Source organism: Anomaloglossus baeobatrachus, chromosome 4 (assembly GCF_048569485.1).
Source record: "Anomaloglossus baeobatrachus isolate aAnoBae1 chromosome 4, aAnoBae1.hap1, whole genome shotgun sequence".
NCBI classification, from domain to species: Eukaryota; Metazoa; Chordata; class Amphibia; order Anura; family Aromobatidae; genus Anomaloglossus; species Anomaloglossus baeobatrachus.
The window spans coordinates 652,163,196-652,184,697 of record NC_134356.1 but is presented as its reverse complement, the minus strand read 5'-3'; the positions used below and the strand labels follow the sequence as shown (position 1 = coordinate 652,184,697).

The 21,502-nt window shown below is 48.7% G+C and overlaps 2 non-coding genes across 2 annotated transcripts; one reads left to right on the top strand and one right to left on the bottom strand.

Moving 5' to 3' along the window:
• Window positions 1–4,139: 4,139 nt before the first annotated feature.
• Window positions 4,140–4,212, bottom strand: TRNAK-CUU (transfer RNA lysine (anticodon CUU)). The gene has a single exon. It is a non-coding gene; the product is annotated as a tRNA-Lys (tRNA).
• A 1,380-nt stretch (window positions 4,213–5,592) lies between these two features.
• On the top strand, window positions 5,593–5,665 carry TRNAK-UUU (transfer RNA lysine (anticodon UUU)). Its single transcript has one exon. It is a non-coding gene; the product is annotated as a tRNA-Lys (tRNA).
• The last annotated feature ends 15,837 nt before the right edge of the window (window positions 5,666–21,502 follow it).

Here is a 21,502-nt window from a genome sequence, read left to right as displayed (position 1 = left end):
AAAAACAGGTAGAAGATTGGGTAAGAAGAAGATAGAAGCTGGTGACCTACAGCAGGTTGTTACAGAGCAGTTTTGGGTGATATATCAGCAGTGCCTCCGTGGTCAACAGGCAGACTGAAGTAGTGCGGCAAACGATAAGAGCCGAAGGGTCACCGTCATTGTTAGTTCTCGGGTCTTCAGATGCAAACCCAGGATAGATTACCCCAGTAGAAGCCACTTGCCTTAAAGCTGCTTTACACGCTACGATCTATCGTGCGATCGCATGTGCGATCGCACCCGCCCCCATCGTTTGTGCGTCACGGGCAATTTGTTGCCCGTGTCGCACAAAGTCGTTAACCCCCATCACACGTACTTACCTTCCAAATGACCTCACTGTGGGCGGCGAACATCCACTTCCTGGGGGAGGGACGTTTGGCGTCACAGCGACGTCACATAGCAGCCGCCCAATAGAAGCGGAGGGTCGGAGATGAGCAGGACGTAACATCCCGCCCACTTCCTTCCGCATTGCCAGCGGGACGCAGGTTAGCTGTGTTCGTTATTCCCGGGGTGTGACACGGAGCGATGTGTGCTGCCTCAGGAACGACGAACACCCTACATCCAGGAATCTAACCATTATTATGATAATGAACGACGTGTCAACGAGCAATGATGAGGTGAGTATTTTTGCTCATTCACAGTCGTTCGGAGGTGTCACACGGTACGACATCTCTAACGATGCCGGATGTGCGGCACTAACGACGTGACCCCGACAACATGTCGTTAGATATATCGTACTGTGTAACGCCGCCTTTAGACCCAGAGTGGAGAATCTGTATACTCGCAAGACCCGGTGGGACTCTGTGTATAGCTGGTATGGCAAGAGCCGTGTTACATTGTGTTACTCTGCCTGTCAAGAATGTGTACTGCTCCAGCGGAGAAGAATGTCAGTTTTACAGTGTGAATGCCGTGCAGCGCCGGGGATCAGTGAGTATATGAGAGAGGGCTGCTCAATTCAGTTACTCAGGAGTTTACCGGTCACCGGTGAGCCCTTCACAGGTGACCGCTAATCAGGACGCAGCACAGACAGAGCCGCAGCTTGTCAATGAAGTCGGGTGAAGTTCACCCGAGTTCATTCTGACAGTGCGGCTCTGTCTGTGTCTGCTGTCATCTGCCATTCAGCTCTGCTACATGGCTGTCTGTGTCTGCTGTCATCTGCCATTCAGCTCTGCTACATGGCTGTCTGTGTCTGCTGTTAGCGGCCATGTAGCAGAGCTGAATGGCAGATGACATAGTAAAAACGCATCCCTACACATTACACACGCTTGGCAAGTCAATAAATAAAAAAAAAAAAAAAAAAGGGTGCCCAATGCATACGTCACAGAACACATGATCTAAAGGATCGCACACAAAATTGATAATTTAACATAGACTACTAACGCTCGTGTGACAGCAAATGAACGCCCTACGTGCGATCTCATTAGATCACATATGCGACCTGGGCGTGTCACATCGCAAACGTGATTGCACAACAAATTGCAACGTTTAAAGCAGGCTTAAGGGTATGTGCGCACGTTGCTTTTTACCTGCTTTTTACCTGCTTTTTTGCTGCTTTTTCTTCTGCGCTGTTTAATGCCAAAATGGATGTGTTCTTCTATTCAAGCAAAGTCTATGGGAATTTGGGTTTCTTGTTCACACTATGTTGTTCAAAATGCTGCCTTTTTGTGGCAGAACTTTGGTCAAAACCTCAGCTTTGCAGTGCAAAACCCAAATGGCAAAAACAATTGACATGTTGCAGGGCTGTGGAGTCGGAGTCGGAGTCGTGGAGTCGGAGTCGGAGTCGGAGCTCATTTTGGTGGAGTCGGAGTCGGAGTCGGAGTCGGTATAAAATGCACCGACTCCGACTCTTAAAATATATAATAAATTGGGGACAGGAGTGCAATGCAGAATGTGCTGAATATTTTACTAAATAATAACATTTAGTATAATGCTTATATTTAAGTGAAACATTTATTGTAGTACAATGTGAACATCAGACATTTAATTGTTTTTATGATACAATAATCAAGATATTTGGATAGAACATAAAATATTTATTGGAATACAACTTTAGAACACAAAAAACTAATAAATTGTAAATATGTAATATATATATATATATATACACACAGTGTATATACACACACAAGATATATATGTAATCTACTGTATATTACATAGTGTATTACATATTTACAATTTATTACAGTTTTTTGTGTTCTAAAGTTGTATTCCAATAAATATATTTTATGTTCTATCCAAATATCTTGATTATCGTATCATAAAAATTATTAAATGTCTGATGTTCACATACACATATTCATGTACTACAATAAATTTTTCACCTAACTAAGCAATATATGTAGGAGTCGGAGTCGGAGTCGGAGCCGGAGCCGGAGTCGGAGTCGGTGCAAGAGAATTTGAGGAGTCGGAGTCGGAGTCGGAGTCGAAGGTTTGGCTTACCGACTCCACAGCCCTCTTTGAAAAGCTGAGTTTTTGACCAAAGTTCTGCCACAAAAAGGCAGCATTTTGAACAACATAGTGTGAACAAGAAACCCAAATTCCCATAGACTTTGCTTGAATAGAAGAACACATCCATTTTGGCATTAAACAGCGCAGAAGAAAAAGCAGCAAAAAAGCAGGTAAAAAGCAGGTAAAAAGCAACGTGCGCACATACCCTAAGAGGGGAAGATAGCAAGTAATCTACCTACCATTTCTTGTACAGAGATCGTGCTCACATCCTTCAGACACATCTCACCTACACACATCAGTTGCAGAATATGGCAATATCAAATATATTTATTTTTTACATTTGCTTTTCTGTTTGTGGACATTTTTAATATACACACTTTAACCAATTCATGACCTGGGACGTACCTAATAGTCCATGGTCATATCTGTCCCTTTAATGCAGGCTCACGTGGTGGGCCCGTATTATTCCCCTGAGATGTCTGGTGATCTGATCAGCCGACATGTGCAGCTAACAGGCACTGGTGGATCAGAGATCCACTGATGCCTGTTAACAGAGTTTGATGGTGCAATCTAATGTGATCCGGTGTGGATCGTGCCATTCCCCGCTGCCATCAGTGACCCTGTAACATGAACACGAGGTGCCAATGGGTTTTCATGACATAGTGGGGTCATCTGATGACCCTTGTCGGTGCCATGATGTGTTTCTGGCACTCACAGGAGATCAGCATTTCTGCTGTACAGAGCGATACTGACACTGATGCTGATACACTGCTCCGAACAGCATAAGCGATCAGACACTGCAGCTTCAAGTCTCCCAACAGGATTAATAAAATCATTAAAAAGTTAAAAAAAAGTTTTGCTGCACTGAAAATAAAACAATAATAAAAAATTCACATACAGTATTTGGTATCACCACATTCAGAAATCCCCAATCTATCAAATTATAAAATAAATGAATCTGATCAGTGCACGGCGTGACGAGAAAAAAAAAATCAAAACTTTTTTTGGTTGCCGCAACATTGCATTAAATTGCACTAACAGGCGATCAAAACATCACATTTACACAAAAGTGGTACAATTAAAAACATCAGCCAAGACACAAAAAATAAGTCGCCACTGAGCCCCAGATCCAGAAAAATGAGAACGCTACCAGTCTCAGAAAATGGCGACAACAGCGCAATTCTTCTTTTTTTTTTTTTTTACAAATTTCAGAAATTTTTCACCACTTAGATAAAAGTAAATCTATACGTTGGTATCTACGAACTCGCACCGACCTGGGGAATCATAATTCCAGGTCAGTTTTATCATATAGTGAACCGGTAAATAAAATACCCAAAAAACAAACGTGAAATTGCACTTTTGTTGGAATTTCACAGAACTTTAATTTTTTTCCCCATTTTCCAGTACAATATGTGGCAGAAGAAATGATGTCATTCAAAAGTACACTTCGTCCTGCAAACAAGAAGCTCTCATAGGGCTATATTGATGAAAAATAAAAAACATATAGCTCTTGGAAGAAGTGGAGGAAAAAATAAAAACAAAAAAAATGAAAATAGCTGAGTGGTGAAGAGGTTAAACTTGGACAACTACCTCCAGAGATCACACTGGAGGAGAATGTGACAATGCATTTTCAAGAGATTGACAAAAGAAAGCGCCCAACGTGGGGCTTGAACCCACGACCCTGAGATTAAGAGTCTCATGCTCTACCGACTGAGCTAGCCGGGCAACTGGTGACAGTTTGGTGAGGTCAACATTCTAGACTGCAGATTTGTGATGGGATTGTGATTGCCATGTGGTGATGAAGAATGGGCACAATGAAGTATAGTCATAATCTGATAACTTTGGCATAAATAGTTGCACTATTTACGACTAATAAATTATGGGCTCCACACTAAGACTATAATACAGATCAAGGTGGTGACTTGTAAGAAGTCACTTATGAGTCTGTGATGAAGAGCAGAGAGAAGAGTTTGGTCGGCGTCCCATCACCATGCCCTCCTGCAATCACTGGTTATTGTCATGGGACTCTTTATCACTTAAAGGGAACCTGTCAAGTCCAATATACAACCAGAACCACAAGCAGTTCTGGGTGCATATTGCTAATCCCTGCCTAACTGTCCCTGTATACACTAGCATAGATAAAGGGATCTTTAGGAGAAGTATTTCTAAAGATCCTTCATTATATGCTAATGAGCACAGGAACTAGTCCTAAGGGCGTTTTATCCCCCGACTAGTCCACCCTCTTAGCATGTTAGTACTTTCACAGGGGTGTACTAACATGCTATTCAATTCAGCATTACCAGTGATAACACATGTACCTGTGTTTGCTCTTCTAAATATCCCGACACTTCCAGTCATGCCCACTAGACCTCTCTGAAACCAGGACGCGTACACCCGGCTTCATACTGCGCATGACTGGAAGTGCGGGGCTTTTAGAAGCACAAACACAGGTACACCTGTCACTACTGCTGATGCTGAATTAAATAGATTGTTACTACACCACTGTGGGTGTACTAACATGTTAAGAGGGTGGACTAGTCAGGGGATGTAACACCCTTGGAACTAGTCCATGCGCTCATTAGCATAAGATAAAAGATTTTTATGAATAATTTTTCTAAAGATTTTTTGATCTATGCTAGTGTATACAGGGACGGTTAGGCAGAAATTAGTAATATTCACCCAGAACTGCTCGTGGCTCTCGGTGCATATTGCACCTGACAGGTTCCATTTGAGGGAAAATTAAAGGGAGTTTGTCACCTCCAAAACTCAACTTAAACCACTTCCACCCGAGTATGGTATTGGTTGTCCCAATAAAAATCATATCTGAACAGCTTTTGCTTTATCTAAAAAAAACATTTTCTTACATTGGTAAATGAGGCTCCTCGGTGCACGTGGCGCCAAGTGTCCTGTGTGATATACGGACAATGCAGGACCTTTATTGGGAAATCGCATATTCTCTTCAATATATATATGTTTATAAAGTGCTGTGCAATCAATAGCGCTATATAAGTGAATAAATATTATTATTATATAATGTAACACTTATCCACCATACTGGTAAAACTGCTAAGACTGGTAATGATGTCACTAAGTAAACCTTCATGGGCCCGGATAGCTCAGTCGGTAGAGCATCAGACTTTTAATCTGAGGGTCCAGGGTTCAAGTCCCTGTTTGGGCGCTGAAACTTTTTGCACAGTACAATCATATTTTGTGTAGATAATTGTTCCTTCATTGCTTCTTTATGGGATTGAGTTATAAAACTAAACACAGTGATCATGTCAAGCAAATTCTTTTTACACGCTACTTAACATTGTATCAAATGGTCAGATCTTCAATATTGTCCAATAAAAAGATATAATAAAATATTTACATATTTACAAAAAATGTGTATATATATATATATAACAAATCTGTTGGTATCATGGTATATAAAGGTGAATTGAGTATTGAACACGTCACCAATTTTCTAAGTAAATATATTTCTGAAGATGCTATTGACGTGAATTTCTTACCAGATGTTGGTAACGTCCTCTCCAAGTGTATTTCACTTCTTTTGTTTGATGTTATGTATTTTGTCATTTTTGTCTCACTTGTCAGAGTCTAGTTACCACATATGTATTTTTTCTCTTTATTTAATTAAATAGTTTATTGAACATATGTGTGAGGAATATGGTATATCCATACATATTTACACACATCATGACAGGCATCAAGACAGTATTGAAATCCAATACCAAGATCCCGGACCAAAGTTAAACATACAAAGAAAAAAAACCCTGACCACTACAAGACCCCCTGGTGACAAAAGAAATTCAGCTAGGGAAGTGAACGGGCGACTGCTAGTTTCAGAGAAGCTTCAAAGGGGACCTGGCAGACAGACAGCTTCTTGGGTAAATAGTATAAAATTGGGGTGTGCATAGCTTTCACAAATATGGCAGGCATATTTGCGGCCTCAGGACAAAAGGATGCAGGTAAAACATATTTTGCCTTAATTGTGGGACATTTGTGTCAGCCTTTAATATATAACTAACAAATATATACTCCGGCACACTAGGGAAAGTATGAAAAGAGGAAACGACCCAACATATCCGGGACCGTATCAATAAACACAAATCTACCATTCGTTGCCAACAGGTCCTATTACCCATACCACATCACTTTGTGACACATGGACATACTGTGGCCCAACTTAAGTATCAGATCATTGAATATATACCACCTATAAGGAGAGGTGGTAATAGAATTAGGATTCTTAAACAACGCGAAGCTTTCTGGATTCATACATTGAGGACTTTGGAACCCAGTGGGTTAAATAGGGAATATGATGTGATCCACTAGGTCTCTTATGTACATGATTGGTATTTAATCTTACTGTTATAATTCTTATGACTGTTCCCAGCGGTGTATGAGAGATATATAAGGCTGCAATTTTTTCATTAGCTAAAATACATTGTTTTTATTCTCCTAATTCTCTTTTTCTTATCCCTAGGTTCCTCATGCCACTTGATTGCACTTCTCTCCAGCACGTCACCCCCTTACAGCTTTCACCCTGTAGGTTTGTATAGTGACACCGGTCTTCACTGCTCCAATAGTGTCCTCACTCTGCGCGTGCGCGGGGTCCCCTGCCCTAACAGCTATGCCACTATGTGACGCCGGTCATGTGTCCCTACGCGCGCACACCCAGGCCTCACCACACGCCGGCGTGGATGCTCTGCCTTCAGCGTATGCGCGGGATCGAAGCGCCGAGCTCTCGGCGTCCTGCTTCAGAGCGCAGGCGCGGGGCATTGCGTCATCACGTCAGCGGTCACATGCGGGCCACAGGTGCGTTCCACTTCGTTAGGAAGTGGACGCTCACACTACACCATATAAATAGCTGTTAGGGCCAGGTGGACGGGCAGACCCAGGAGGTGGATCCACTGGGCCGAACTCCTTGATGATGGTAAGGGGTCCGGTAGCTGGAGCACTACAGGTAGCAGGACAGACCGTGCAGAAGAGTATACTGGAGAAGTCCCTGGGACCACGGAGTCACTGATGGTATTCCGGGTGACGGAGCTCAGGTTCGGAAGCCAAGAAGATGTCAGGCGGAGTCCGGAACCGTTGGAGCGAGATGACGGGTCACCGCAGGGATCAGAGATGGTACGGACTGTCAGGATGGCAGATAGACAGCGTTCGGGGTTCGGGATTCGGCAGGACCGGATGGCAAGGCAGGATCGGCTCTAGAAGAGAGAGAGGTGAGTATCTCACAGGAACACAAGGAGACCTGACTCCTAGCTTGGGAAACACGAAGAACAGGCCCCGCCCACTTGGACACTAAACCCCTTTATACCCTGTACCTGTGTGCTTCATTTCCTGTCAGTGGACGCTGGCCCTTTAAGAAAGGGTCAATGACTGCGCGCGCGCCCTAATGCGCATGCGCGCGACCCGGGTGCCAGAAGCCAGAGCAGGAAGCTGTGAGGAGGAAGCAGCAGAGCCGGGCTGAGGCTGAGAAGCCGATGGGCGCCGGGAGCGGGGACCAGGACGCCTGGGAAGCGCAGGCAATGGAGGCTGGAGAGCGGGGAGCGGCGGAGACCGGACCGAGGAACCGGGGAGCGAGGCAGGGGAGCCGGAGAGCGTGGCAGGTGAGCCGGGGAGCAGGGCAGGGGACCCGGGGAGCGTGACAGCACCCCCCCCCCACGCCCCCTCCCCGCAACCGGGACAGGAAGGCACGGATCAGAGGAGTGCCCACATTCTCCCGGGGCTCCCAGGACCTATCCTCAGGACCATACCCTGCCCAGTCCACCAGGAAGAACTGGCGACCCCGTACGGTCTTCATGGCCACGATATCCCTTACCGCATAGATGTCGTCATCGGCAATAGGAGGAGGAGCCGGACTGGCAGCAGCGGAGAAGGGACCAAGGACAACCGGCTTGAGCAGGGAGACGTGGAAGGAGTTGGGTATCCTCATCGTGGCCGGGAGCTGTAGCTTGTAGGAGACCTCATTGATCTTGCTGAGGACTTTAAACGGCCCGATGTAGCGAGGACCCAGCTTGTAGGATGGTAGCTTCAAGCGGACGTACTTGGAAGCAAGCCAGACGAGATCTCCAGGAGAGAAACACGGAGGGTCCAGACGTCTCTTGTCTGCGTGTCTCTTCATCCGCAGGGAAGCACGTTCAAGGGACGTCTTGACAGAGTCCCAAATTGTAGAAAAGTCACGGACTACAGCATCGGCAGCAGGGATATCCGAGGAAGAGGAAACAGGTAATGGGACAGAAGGCTGAAGTCCGTAAACGACATGGAAGGGAGAGCTGGAGGAGGACTCACTGACGTGGTGGTTATGGGAGAATTCAGCCCAAGGAAGAAGCGTGGACCAGTCGTCATGATGGGCGTTGACGTAATGACGTAAGAAGGAGGTCAAGATCTGATTGACCCGTTCCACTTGGCCGTTCGACTGAGGATGGTACGCTGAAGAGAAGTCCAGAGTCACTCCCAGATGTTTGCAGAGAGACCTCCAGAAGCGGGAGGTGAACTGAGTTCCTCTGTCGGACACAATGTGTGATGGAAAGCCATGCAAGCGGAAGATGTGATGTATATAGGCGTCCGCAAGTTCCTGGGCAGAGGGCAGTCCAGCCATAGGGACGAAATGAGCCATTTTAGAGAATCGATCCACCACGACCCATATGACTGTGTGTCCAGAGGACAATGGCAAGTCCGTAATAAAGTCCATCGCAATGTGTTGCCACGGAACTGAGGGTATAGGCAGAGGCAGAAGACGGCCATATGGCAGGTGTTTGGGCGTCTTGTTCCTGGCACAAGAGGAGCAGGCAGAGACAAAAGAAGCGACGTCCGTGCGAAGGGATGGCCACCAGTAATGACGTACAATCGCACTCCATGTTCTCTTCTGACCAGCATGACCGGCTGTTTTCGAGGCATGGCCCCAGTGCAACACTTTTTGCCTGTCAGTCTCAGAGACATAGGTCTTCCCGGGCGGTATCTGGGCCAGGGTGACAGGAGCCACCGGAATGATTTTACTAGGACAGATGATGGGTTGGGATGTCTCCTCCTCCTGCTCCACGGGCATGAAAGACCTGGACAAGGCATCAGCGCGTACATTCTTGTCCGCGGGTCGGAAATGGAGCTGGAAATCGAATCTGGCAAAGAACAAGGACCACCTGGCTTGCCGTGGGTTCAGTCGCTGAGCAGACCGCAGGTATTCCAAGTTCTTGTGGTCCGTGTAAATAATAACGGGGTACACTGCTCCTTCCAGAAGGTAGCGCCATTCCTTCAGAGCCAGTTTGACTGCCAATAGTTCTCGGTCACCGATGGTGTAGTTGCGTTCAGGCGCTGAGAAGCTCTTGGAGAAAAAACCGCAAGTCACCATCCTCCCGGAGGAGGACTTCTGCATGAGCACTGCTCCGGCTCCCGAGGAGGAGGCATCCACCTCCAAGGTGAACTGTCGGTTTAACTCCGGTCGGTGGAGTACAGGAGAGGAGGCAAATGCCCGCTTCAGAGAGCCAAACGCGGCGTCGGCCGCAGGTGACCAGTCCTTTGGATTAGCCCCCTTCTTGGTCAAGGCGGAGAGAGGAGCAGTCAGAGCAGAGAAGTGAGGGATGAACTGGCGGTAGTAGTTGGCGAATCCCAGAAAGCGTTGGATTGCCTTCAGTCCAGAAGGAGGAGGCCAGTTGAGAATGGAGGAGACCTTCTTTGGATCCATCTGCAGTCCGGTATCGGAGATGATGTAACCCAGGAAGGGGAGAGAAGACTGCTCAAAGACACACTTCTCGTACTTGGCGTACAGACGATTCTCTCTCAGTCTTTGTAGAACTAGCTGCACGTTCTCTCTGTGGGTCTGGAGGTCCGGAGAGAAGACAAGGATATCATCCAGATACACCACCACACAGACGTAGAGAAGGTCCCGGAAAACGTCGTTCACCAATTCTTGAAAGACTGCTGGTGCGTTACACAGGCCGAAGGGCATCATGCAGTATTCATAGTGCCCATCGCGAGTATTGAACGCGGTCTTCCATTCGTCCCCAGAGCGGATGCGGACCAGGTTGTAGGCACCCCAAAGATCCAACTTGGTGAACACACGAGCTCCTCTAAGCCGATCAAACAATTCGGGGATGAGCGGCAGGGGATACTTGTTTTTGACGGTGATTTGGTTCAAACCCCGATAGTCTATGCATGGGCGTAGGTCGCCTTCTTTCTTCTTAACAAAGAAGAAGCCTGCTCCAGCAGGAGAGGAGGATCTCCGAATGAATCCCCTTGCCAGGCTCTCTGTGATGTAAGTAGACATGGCCCTTGTTTCGGCTGGAGACAATGGATATATCCGTCCTCGAGGTGGTGTGGTTCCCGGGAGCAGGTCGATGGCACAATCGTAAGGACGATGTGGCGGAAGTACCTCTGACTCCTTTTTATCAAAGACGTCCACGAAGGACCAATAGGCCGAGGGCAGTCCTGGTAGGGACTTTGGAACCGGAGGTCGTCGGATGGGTTGTATGGTCTTCAGGCAGTTCTCATGGCAAGAAGAGCCCCATCGGGTGATTTCACCAGTGCCCCAGCTGACTGATGGTTCGTGTGTCCGTAACCAGGGAAGTCCCAGCAGGATTTGATGGGACATGTGTGGGAGGACGTAGAGAGTGATGTTCTCGGTGTGCAGGGCACCGATACGCAGTTCGACCGGCCTGGTGATCCAGGAGATGGTGTCAGAGAGGGGTCTCCCATCCACAGAGGCAATCACGAGGGGTTTGTCGAGTGGAGTAACAGGAAACTGGTACTTGTCCACTGTGGCCTGCTGGATGAAATTGCCTGCTGCCCCGGAATCGAGGTACGCCTCAGCCGTGAACCGCGTCTCTCCCGTTGTCACTTGCACAGTCCACGTAACCGGGTCTGAGAGAGTTCCAGCACCTAGGGTGGCCTCTCCTACCAACCCTAGGCTTTGGAGTTTCCCGGCCTCTCTGGACAGGAGCGTAGCAGGTGTGTGCCCTCTCCGCAGTAGAAGCAGAGGCCCTTGGCGAGCCGCTCTGCTCGACGTTGTTCAGACTGCCGCACACGGTCGATCTGCATGGGCTCGTGGATGGAGACACCAGATGCCGTTGACTGAAGTACGGCGGGCTTCTGCGGAGGAGAGGAATGCCGTATCGGACGTCTCTTACGGGACACCTCTTTAGATCGCTCCTGAAAGCGAATGTCCACTCGAGTCGCTAGGGTAATCAGGGCATCCAGGGTGGAAGGTACGTCACGACCAGCCAGCTCATCTTTAATTCGACCCGAGAGTCCTTCCCAGAAGGCGGCGGTTAGGGCCTCGTTGTTCCACCCGAGTTCCGAAGCCAAGGTGCGAAACCGGATGGCGTATTGACCCACCGTCAGAGTCCCCTGACGTAACCGGAGTAGAGATGAGGCAGACGCGGAGGCGCGTCCGGGCTCGTCAAAGGTGCCACGAAATGCCTGCAGGAACTCCTGGATGTTCTTGGTCACAGGATCCTCCCTTTCCCACAAGGGGTTCATCCACGCCAGGGCCTCACCCTCTAGATGGGACATGATGAAGGCAACCTTGGCTTGGTCGGAGGCAAACAAATGCGGCAGCTGCGTGAAATGGAGGGAGCATTGGTTTATAAATCCCCTGCAGGTCTTGGGATCTCCGGCGTACCGGGGTGGTGAGGCCAAACGAAGTCTGGAGGCATCCGAAGAGGCTGCCACGGGTGCTGGAGCCGTGGATTGGCTAGTGGAAGCCTGAGATGCTGAAGACGTAACTGACGCTTGTAGCGTGTTCAGGCGGGCGTCCACAGAAGACATGAATTGCAGCATGCGGGTCTGGGCCTCACGCTGGCGTGCGAGTTCCTCCTGTAAGGCTGCTAGTGCTGCAGCGGGATCCATGGCCTGTTCTTACTGTTAGGGCCAGGTGGACGGGCAGACCCAGGAGGTGGATCCACTGGGCCGAACTCCTTGATGATGGTAAGGGGTCCGGTAGCTGGAGCACTACAGGTAGCAGGACAGACCGTGCAGAAGAGTATACTGGAGAAGTCCCTGGGACCACGGAGTCACTGATGGTAGTCCGGGTGACGGAGCTCAGGTTCGGAAGCCGAGAAGATGTCAGGCGGAGTCCGGAACCGTTGGAGCGAGATGACGGGTCACCGCAGGGATCAGAGATGGTACGGACTGTCAGGATGGCAGATAGACAGCGTTCGGGGTTCGGGATTCGGCAGGACCGGATGGCAAGGCAGGATCGGCTCTAGAAGAGAGAGAGGTGAGTATCTCACAGGAACACAAGGAGACCTGACTCCTAGCTTGGGAAACACGAAGAACAGGCCCCGCCCACTTGGACACTAAACCCCTTTATACCCTGTACCTGTGTGCTTCATTTCCTGTCAGTGGACGCTGGCCCTTTAAGAAAGGGTCAATGACTGCGCGCGCGCCCTAATGCGCATGCGCGCGGCCCGGGTGCCAGAAGCCAGAGCAGGAAGCTGTGAGGAGGAAGCAGCAGAGCCGGGCTGAGGCTGAGAAGCCGATGGGCGCCGGGAGCGGGGACCAGGACGCCTGGGAAGCGCAGGCAATGGAGGCTGGAGAGCGGGGAGCGGCGGAGACCGGACCGAGGAACCGGGGAGCGAGGCAGGGGAGCCGGAGAGCATGGCAGGTGAGCCGGGGAGCAGGGCAGGGGACCCGGGGAGCGTGACAATAGCTTCCTCACCGTTACAGTCATGTCACCTGACGCTCCACCTGGGAATCCCTATCACACAGGTATGTACTAGATCCCACAGCCTGATTTTCCCACTTGGATATTGTTAACCCTTTCCTCTCCCTTTTCCACCAGAGCCTTTGGCCAGCTCACAATAGTGCCCCTTGCACACATTACCAGCTAGGGAGGTATGTCACACTTTATCTCTTCCTCTTTTCTCCTTGCTGACATTTCTACCTGTGCTCCTTATATTGTCCTCCTTGCTTTCACCACAGCTGCAGCGGTCACATACCCATAGTATATGACTCCTGGTGTCTTATCCAGAAGCGATTCTAACCTCCAATTCATGATACCTACATTATTAATACTCATTAGTGAGGTATGTCATATCTCTATTCACCCTCCACTTCCCATACTGTTCTGACTCTAATTCACCCTCTCATATATGATTGTATTACTTTTGTCTCCGTTATCAGCCATTTCATATGCTCTTTGGGGATCGACTTTAAGACTCCTTGAATACCTATGGTAACTATGACAGTACACCATTTTGTCTCATTTGGGACCTCTGTCCTATAGTGTCTATAATATGCTTGATAAAAGACTATATTTTCACCTCATACAGGATATAACAGATTTCTTTAAATAAACACCTACTACACTAATACGGAGCCACAGAGGTTCTCCCCTGGCATATAAATAACAGTCCAGACCTACGGACCCACCTCCTCTACTCAGAAGGTATGCCCACATATGGAGTTCACATCACGCTGTTTTCACATTATAATCCCATGTACTCATTTATGTATAATTTGGTCTTCTAGATCAGGGGTGGGCAATTAATTTTCCCATGGGGCCGCATGAGAAATTGGGATTGGTTTAGAGGGCCGGACTAATATAATTACCTCAGTTCTACCCAATATACTACATTACTACACCCCCTCCATATACTACACCTGTAATAAACTACACCACTACACCCCTATATACTACACCTGTATTATACTACACTCCCTCCATATACCTGTAATATACTACACCCCCATATACACCTGTATTATACTGCACCACTATATAATACACCTCCGATATACTACATCATTACAACCCTATATACTACACCTGTAATATACTACATCACTACACCCCATATACTACACCTGTAATATACTACACCTCCATATAGTACACCTGTAATATACTACACCTCCATATAGCACACCTGTAATATACTACATCACTACACCACTATATAGCACACCTGTAATATACTACACCTCCATATAGTACACCTGTAATATACTACATCACTACACCCCTATATACACCTGTAATATACAACATCACTACACCCCATATACTACACCTGTAATATACTACACCTCCATAGAGCACACCTGTAATATACACCTCCATATAGCACACCTGTAATATACTACACCTCCATAGAGCACACCTGTAATATACACCTCCATATAGTACACCTGTAATATACTACACCTCCATATAGTACACCTGTAATATACTACACCTCCATATAGTACACCTGTAATATACTACACCTCCATATAGTACACCTGTAATATACTACACCTCCATATACTACACCTCCATATAGCACACCTGTAATATACTACACCTCCATATAGTACACCTGTAATATACTACATCACTACACCCCATATACTACACCTGTAATATAGTACACCCCCATATAGCACACCTGTAATATACTACAACTCCAAATAGTACACCTGTAATATACTACACCTTCATATAGCACACCTGTAATATACTACACCTCCATATAGCACACCTGTAATATACTACATCACTATACCCCCATATACTACACCAGTATATACACCTCCATATAGTACACCTGTAATATACTACACCCCCATATGTCACACACCCTGCTCCCCATACAGCCTGCACCCCCATATCACACACACTACACCCCCATATGTCACACACCATGCCCACATATCTCACCCTGCCTGTACCCCAACTTACCCCTCTCAAACACTCTGCACCCCTTCACATCCTTCTGTCAGTCTGCAGCCCTCATATGCCACTCACCCTGCAACTCCATCTTTCCACATATGCCACTCACCCTGTGTCACGCTCCCCGTGTCCCAGCACCGCTCCTTACCCACTGATCCAGTCCATGTGTTCACCAGTCATGGCTGCCGCTCCCGCTCGTGCTCTCCTGTGTCCTGCTCCTGGTCTTATGAGTCTGACTCTGAGTCTTGGCCACATGGTTCTGTATGGGACCGGGCCGCGCCCACTCTCCTGGTCTTGTAGGCCCAGCACACCTGCAGCAGGAAATGACATGAGGCTGTGCTGGGTATATGGGACTTGCCTTTCCATGTGGGCGGGGCCTGATCAGCGTGTCTTGTAGCTAGTCTTATGAGCTAGGTGCTCAGGTCCCCTGGTACCGTGTCCTACTGACTTCTTGTCCTTGAACTCTGGTACCTGTGCCTGTTTACATTATTGTCCTAAAGAACTCTGTGACTCTGGTGTCCTGCTTATACTTGTCCCTGCCACGTCAGTGCTCCGGCTGCCGTGTGCCCTGCCCTCCGGTGGGGTGCAAGGTCCAGTGGATCCACCTCCTGGGCCCACCAGTACTCCCGGCCCTGACAGATTGATCAGGCCATGGATCCCGCTGGAGCACAAACATCGGAGCTGGCTGAGCTGCGCCAGGAGCTGGCACAACAGCGTGAAACCGTGAACCGGATGCTGAAATTCATGACGTCCGTGGACCACCGGTTGTATACGCTGCAGACTGCCGTCTCGTCCACGCAGCAACCAGTCTCCAGGTCCGAACCAGTTTCTTCCACGGCCTCGCAACTTCGCCTCGCTGCTCCGCCTCGCTATGCAGGGGATCCCAAGTCCTGCCGTGGTTTCCTGAACCAGTGCTCTCTGCACTTCCGGTTGCTCCCGCACTTGTTTGCCTCAGACCAGGCCGGGGTGGCGTTCCTGATGTCACACCTGGAAGGCGAGGCCCTGGCCTGGATTAACCCCCTGTGGGAAAACGAGGATCCAATGATCACCGACATCCAGGAGTTCCTGCGAGCCTTCAAAGGCACCTTCGACGAACCCGGACGAACTACCGCAGTGACCTCTACGCTCCTCCGGCTACGCCAAGGGACCCAAACAGTCGGCCAATACGCCATCCAGTTCCGCACGCTCGCTTCGGAGCTGGGCTGGAACAATGAGGCCTTAACAGCGGCCTTTTGGGAGGGTCTCTCTGGTCGTATTAAAGACGAACTAGCCGGCCGTGATGTCCCTCACACCCTGGACGCTTTGATTTCCCTGGCCACCCGGATTGATCTTCGCTTTCAGGAGCGTACCAAAGAGAGAGTTTGGGAGAAGCGACCACCTTGCCATGCCTTGCCCCCGCAGAGACCTACCGTTCCCTCGTCCCTGCCTTTCCGTGACTTATCGCCAGAACCCATGCAGGTGGACCGTCTGACCCAGGCCAAGCAACGCCGTGCAGAACGGCTCGCCCGGGGCCTGTGCTTCTATTGCGGAGACGGGTCACATATGCTACGTTCTTGCCCGGAGAAACCTGGTAGACCCCAGGTCCAAGGGGAGGTGGGAACCGCCACCCTTGGCACCGGAATCCCCTCCGTTCCAGTTACGCAGACTGTCCAAGTGACGACGGAGAAGATCAGGTTCACAGCAGAGGCCCACATTGATTCTGGGGCAGCGGGTAATTTCATACACCAGTCTGCAGTGAACCGATACCAGGTACCTGTGATCCCGCTTGCCAAGCCCCTCTGGTTCGCCTCCGTGGATGGTAAACCACTATACGAACCTGTCCGGTATACCACTGAACCCGTGAGACTCCAGGTTGGCACTTTGCATACTGAGACCATTGCCTTCTATGTCATCCCAAGAATGGCTCCTGAGCTCCTGCTGGGTCTGCCCTGGCTTCAACTCCATGACCCTGCCATTAGTTGGCGCTCTGGCGCTATTACTCGCTGGGGACCCTTGTGTCATGACCACTGCCTACAGCCCGTTCCTCGGCCCCTGTCACCTGAACCTGTTATGCCGCAGGAAGAGGAAGAGGTGACGACGCAGTTCAGTGCCGTACCACAACTCCTGTCACTTGTACCTGTGGTGCCACCGGAACCAGAGGAGACGACGCACTCCAGCGACGTTCCACCATCCCTGACAATTGAGACTGTGGTGCCACCGGAACCAGAGGAGGCGACGCACTCCAGCGACGTTCCACCGTCCCTGACAACTGAGACTGTGATGCCACCGGCTACCGAGGAAGAGACATTGTCCTGTATCCGGTCCGAGGCGCCCGATCCGGTCGTCCAGGACCAGACTGCTTCTGACTGTCTCACCTCGCTTCCCGTTGCCCCCGTTGCCACTGCTGGTAGATCGGCTAGGCGTCGTGCGGCCAGGAAGGCGGTACGGGATCAGCGGTTCTTCCCCGCCTTTGTGTTGGATCCTGGTCCGGTGACTCGATCCGGGGTGCCCCTGGGGTTCTGTGCACGGAGGGGGGGGCATAGAGGGGGGGGTACTGTCACGCTCCCCGTGTCCCAGCACCGCTCCTTACCCACTGATCCAGTCCATGTGTTCACCAGTCATGGCTGCCGCTCCCGCTCGTGCTCTCCTGTGTCCTGCTCCTGGTCTTATGAGTCTGACTCTGAGTCTTGGCCACATGGTTCTGTATGGGACCGGGCCGCGCCCACTCTCCTGGTCTTGTAGGCCCAGCACACCTGCAGCAGGAAATGACATGAGGCTGTGCTGGGTATATGGGACTTGCCTTTCCATGTGGGCGGGGCCTGATTGGCGTGTCTTGTAGCTAGTCTTATGAGCTAGGTGCTCAGGTCCCCTGGTACCGTGTCCTACTGACTTCTTGTCCTTGAACTCTGGTACCTGTGCCTGTTTACATTATTGTCCTAAAGAACTCTGTGACTCTGGTGTCCTGCTTATACTTGTCCCTGCCACGTCAGTGCTCCGGCTGCCGTGTGCCCTGCCCTCCGGTGGGGTGCAAGGTCCAGTGGATCCACCTCCTGGGCCCACCAGTACTCCCGGCCCTGACACCCTGCAACTCCATCTTTCCACATATGCCACTCACCCTGCAACTCCATCTTCCCACATATGCCACTGACCCTGCAACTCCATCTTCCCTCATATGCCACTCACCTGCAACTCCATCTTCCCTCATATGCACTCACCCTGCAGCCCCCCTCCCCCTCATGTCCCCTCTTTTCTTATTACCAGTTATCATGTGTCCACATCTCCTTCAGGATTCAGTATCTTTGCTTTCTGCCCGGCATCCTGTGTCTCCTCCCACACAGTCACATGGGCGTGACATCATCGCAGGTCCTGCAAGATGAATTATTCTGTCTGCGGTGCTGCTTTTTCTCCTGCCCGGCGGGAACTTTTGAAATGACACACGCAGCGCAGTACTGACAACGTCAGAGCGCGCGCGTGTGTCACTGACAATTAGTGCCGGCAGGGAACAGAGGAAAGACTCCTGCGTTCCGCTGCCTGCACTGACTGTGCGGACCTGCACAGGATCTCTCCCTGCTTGGCACGCTGCAGCCCGGCTCCACTGCACCGGCTGAAGATGGGCGGGCCGGTCACAGAGAGCAGGCAGGCCGGATGTGGCCCGCGGGCCGCCCCTTGCCCAGGTCTGTTCTAGACGGACTAGGTCCTTTTTTCCATTTCGTCTTATAAACACTTACTAGAGGCCTTGACATTTGGTACTCACCTCTACAGGTATGCCCTTGATGCCCTCTATCCTCTCTCTAAGTAAACTTTGTGACATGTACTGACAGCATCCATTTATTTTAATTTTATTTTTTTCGTCTTTATAGCATTATTCTGATATAAGAAATTCCGCATTTACCTGAGATGCCTGGGTGCTTTTTCTGAAAATGTATTCACAATTGACATAGGTATGTCACCCGCTGCCGCTCCTTTTCTCAAATATGGTATAGCATATTGTTCTACCCCTAAGGCGGCTACCACTGTGACCATGGGAATTCTTTACATATATCCCTATGGAAAGTTCTTTTTGTTTTTTGTTTTTTGCTTCTGAATTATGTAACGTGTACATTTCCTTTCCTGTAAAATATTTATGTATCTTGCATTATTTGTGACATTGTATATCTTTTCTTTTTTATATAAAAAATCAGTCCTTGAAGATAACCTTCGGGTTGAAACGTTGGACAATAAAAGAACATATATAAATAAAAAAAAATTTTTGAGCACCATATTGGACTCTTTTCATACTTTCCCTAGTGTGCCGGAGTATATATTTGTTATTATATCTATTTTTCTCCAGAGCACCTACTTAACTTAAGTGGTTGAGCCAGGTCTATTCTTCAACTATTGACTTTTTTTTGACCCAGGCTCCCATATTTTTTTCCCGGTCTAATCCAAAAAAAATTTTTTTCATCCATGTCATTTACAACCTTTTCGTATGGAGCAACTGAAGTGACTGACATACTGTCTAAAGTCACGATTCCAGATTCATTCCTATCTACACCCTCTGAGGAAATACGCACCCGCGATTACGAAAAAGAACTCCGTAAACAGACTGCCTTTGAATTACATTGTGCTACTTTGGCACAATATCACAAAGTGCAACGGATACCGAGGGGATTAAGAGTGTCCCTTAGACCTACACTCTTTTCTGAAAATGTGGATTATTCCTCTAAATTCGAGAGCATATTAAACAAATGCTCGATGGATATAATTATTTTGACCACAGAATTCCTACACAAGGAGATTGAAGAACTCAGACCCAAGATTCGATCCATCGAGGACCAGTTTGCCAATAGTCTACCCACCGCTGAATGGGACAGGATCCAGTTGCAGACCAAGGAAATTATTGCCGACTTTCAGAAAACACTACAAGACAGGAAACGCCAAAAATTTATACGCGACCAGGAGGACTACTCCAAAGACCGTGTTTACAGGTGGCGGTCATCAGACACCTATCCAAGACGACCACTTGGTCCCTCTCGATATTCAGCCTCCTCGGGTTCAGACAGTGAACCATATTTCTCCCGACCGTCTAATTTTTTAGAACAAAGACAGGCATCAAGAGGGCGACCAGGCGGGGGAAGAGGAAAAACGTACACACCACATCGAATACAAACCTGCTCACAGGTATGACAAATCTGGTGTTTAATATCTCCTCTTATAACCTTTCTTTCATTGAGACACAGGTACTACAAAAAGGCTTAACGTTTTGCCCTACTCCATCTTTCGATACTTTTCAGTTAGATCAGGAGCTCAGACGCTTCTATAGGTCTTTACGACTTAAAGCACATTTCTCGAAAGACGATACTGACAGGGTAACGCCTAGTGCTAACAGTAACCCCGGCACCTTTTCCTTACATAGTCTCAATCTCAGACACCCGAGCAGATTCAATCCCCCTAAACACTATCATCCCATTGAGACATATATTTCACTAGTCTCTAAGGATATAGACATAACATTGAGGTCAATTGAGAAAGGAGACTATAGAGTGAAAAGCAATATCACACCGGAGGAACATAAGGCCATACGCACAATAAAAAATAACACCAATATCGTCATAAAACCAGCCGACAAGGGGGGAGCAATAGTGGTTATGGACAAGACATATTATGTCTCTGAAATCCTCACACAACTAGAGGACAAGACCACATATTTACCCATCTCTAGAGACCCCACCAGAGAGATTCAGGTCAAAATTAAAGACATAGTGGATTACCACTTACAACAGGGTTCCATAGACAACAAATTAGCAGAGTTCTTGATCAAATCAGATCCAGTCACACCGGTGTTCTACACCTTACCTAAAATTCACAAGAAGCTCTGGGCACCCCCTGGCCGTCCAATTGTCGCATCCACGGACTCTGTATTGTCACCCCTGGCTATTACTATAGATAGGATTCTTACACCACTGATTTCCACCATACCGTCGTATCTTAGGGATACATCAGACTTCCTTGGATATTTGCGCCAACTTCCTGTCATTCCAACCAACAGCCTACTTGTCACACTCGATGTAAATAGCCTGTATACTAGCATCGAACATACTGACGGGATCCAAGCAGTTGACTGGTTTCTTGATCTACAGGGTTCTTTCGCCATTACCCAGCATTCATTTTGCATGGACCTCCTCCATCTAGTATTGGACAATAACTTCATGTTTGAAGATTCGTTTTTTCTGCAGCGTAGGGACACTGCCATGAGGTCCAACATGGCACCCCCGTACGCTAACATCTACATGGCACACTTTGAGGCCCTTTACATATACACAAATCCCCTATGGAAACAACACTCGGTGTTATGGAAGAGGTTTATAGATGATGTTTTTATGATCTGGCATGGTGATT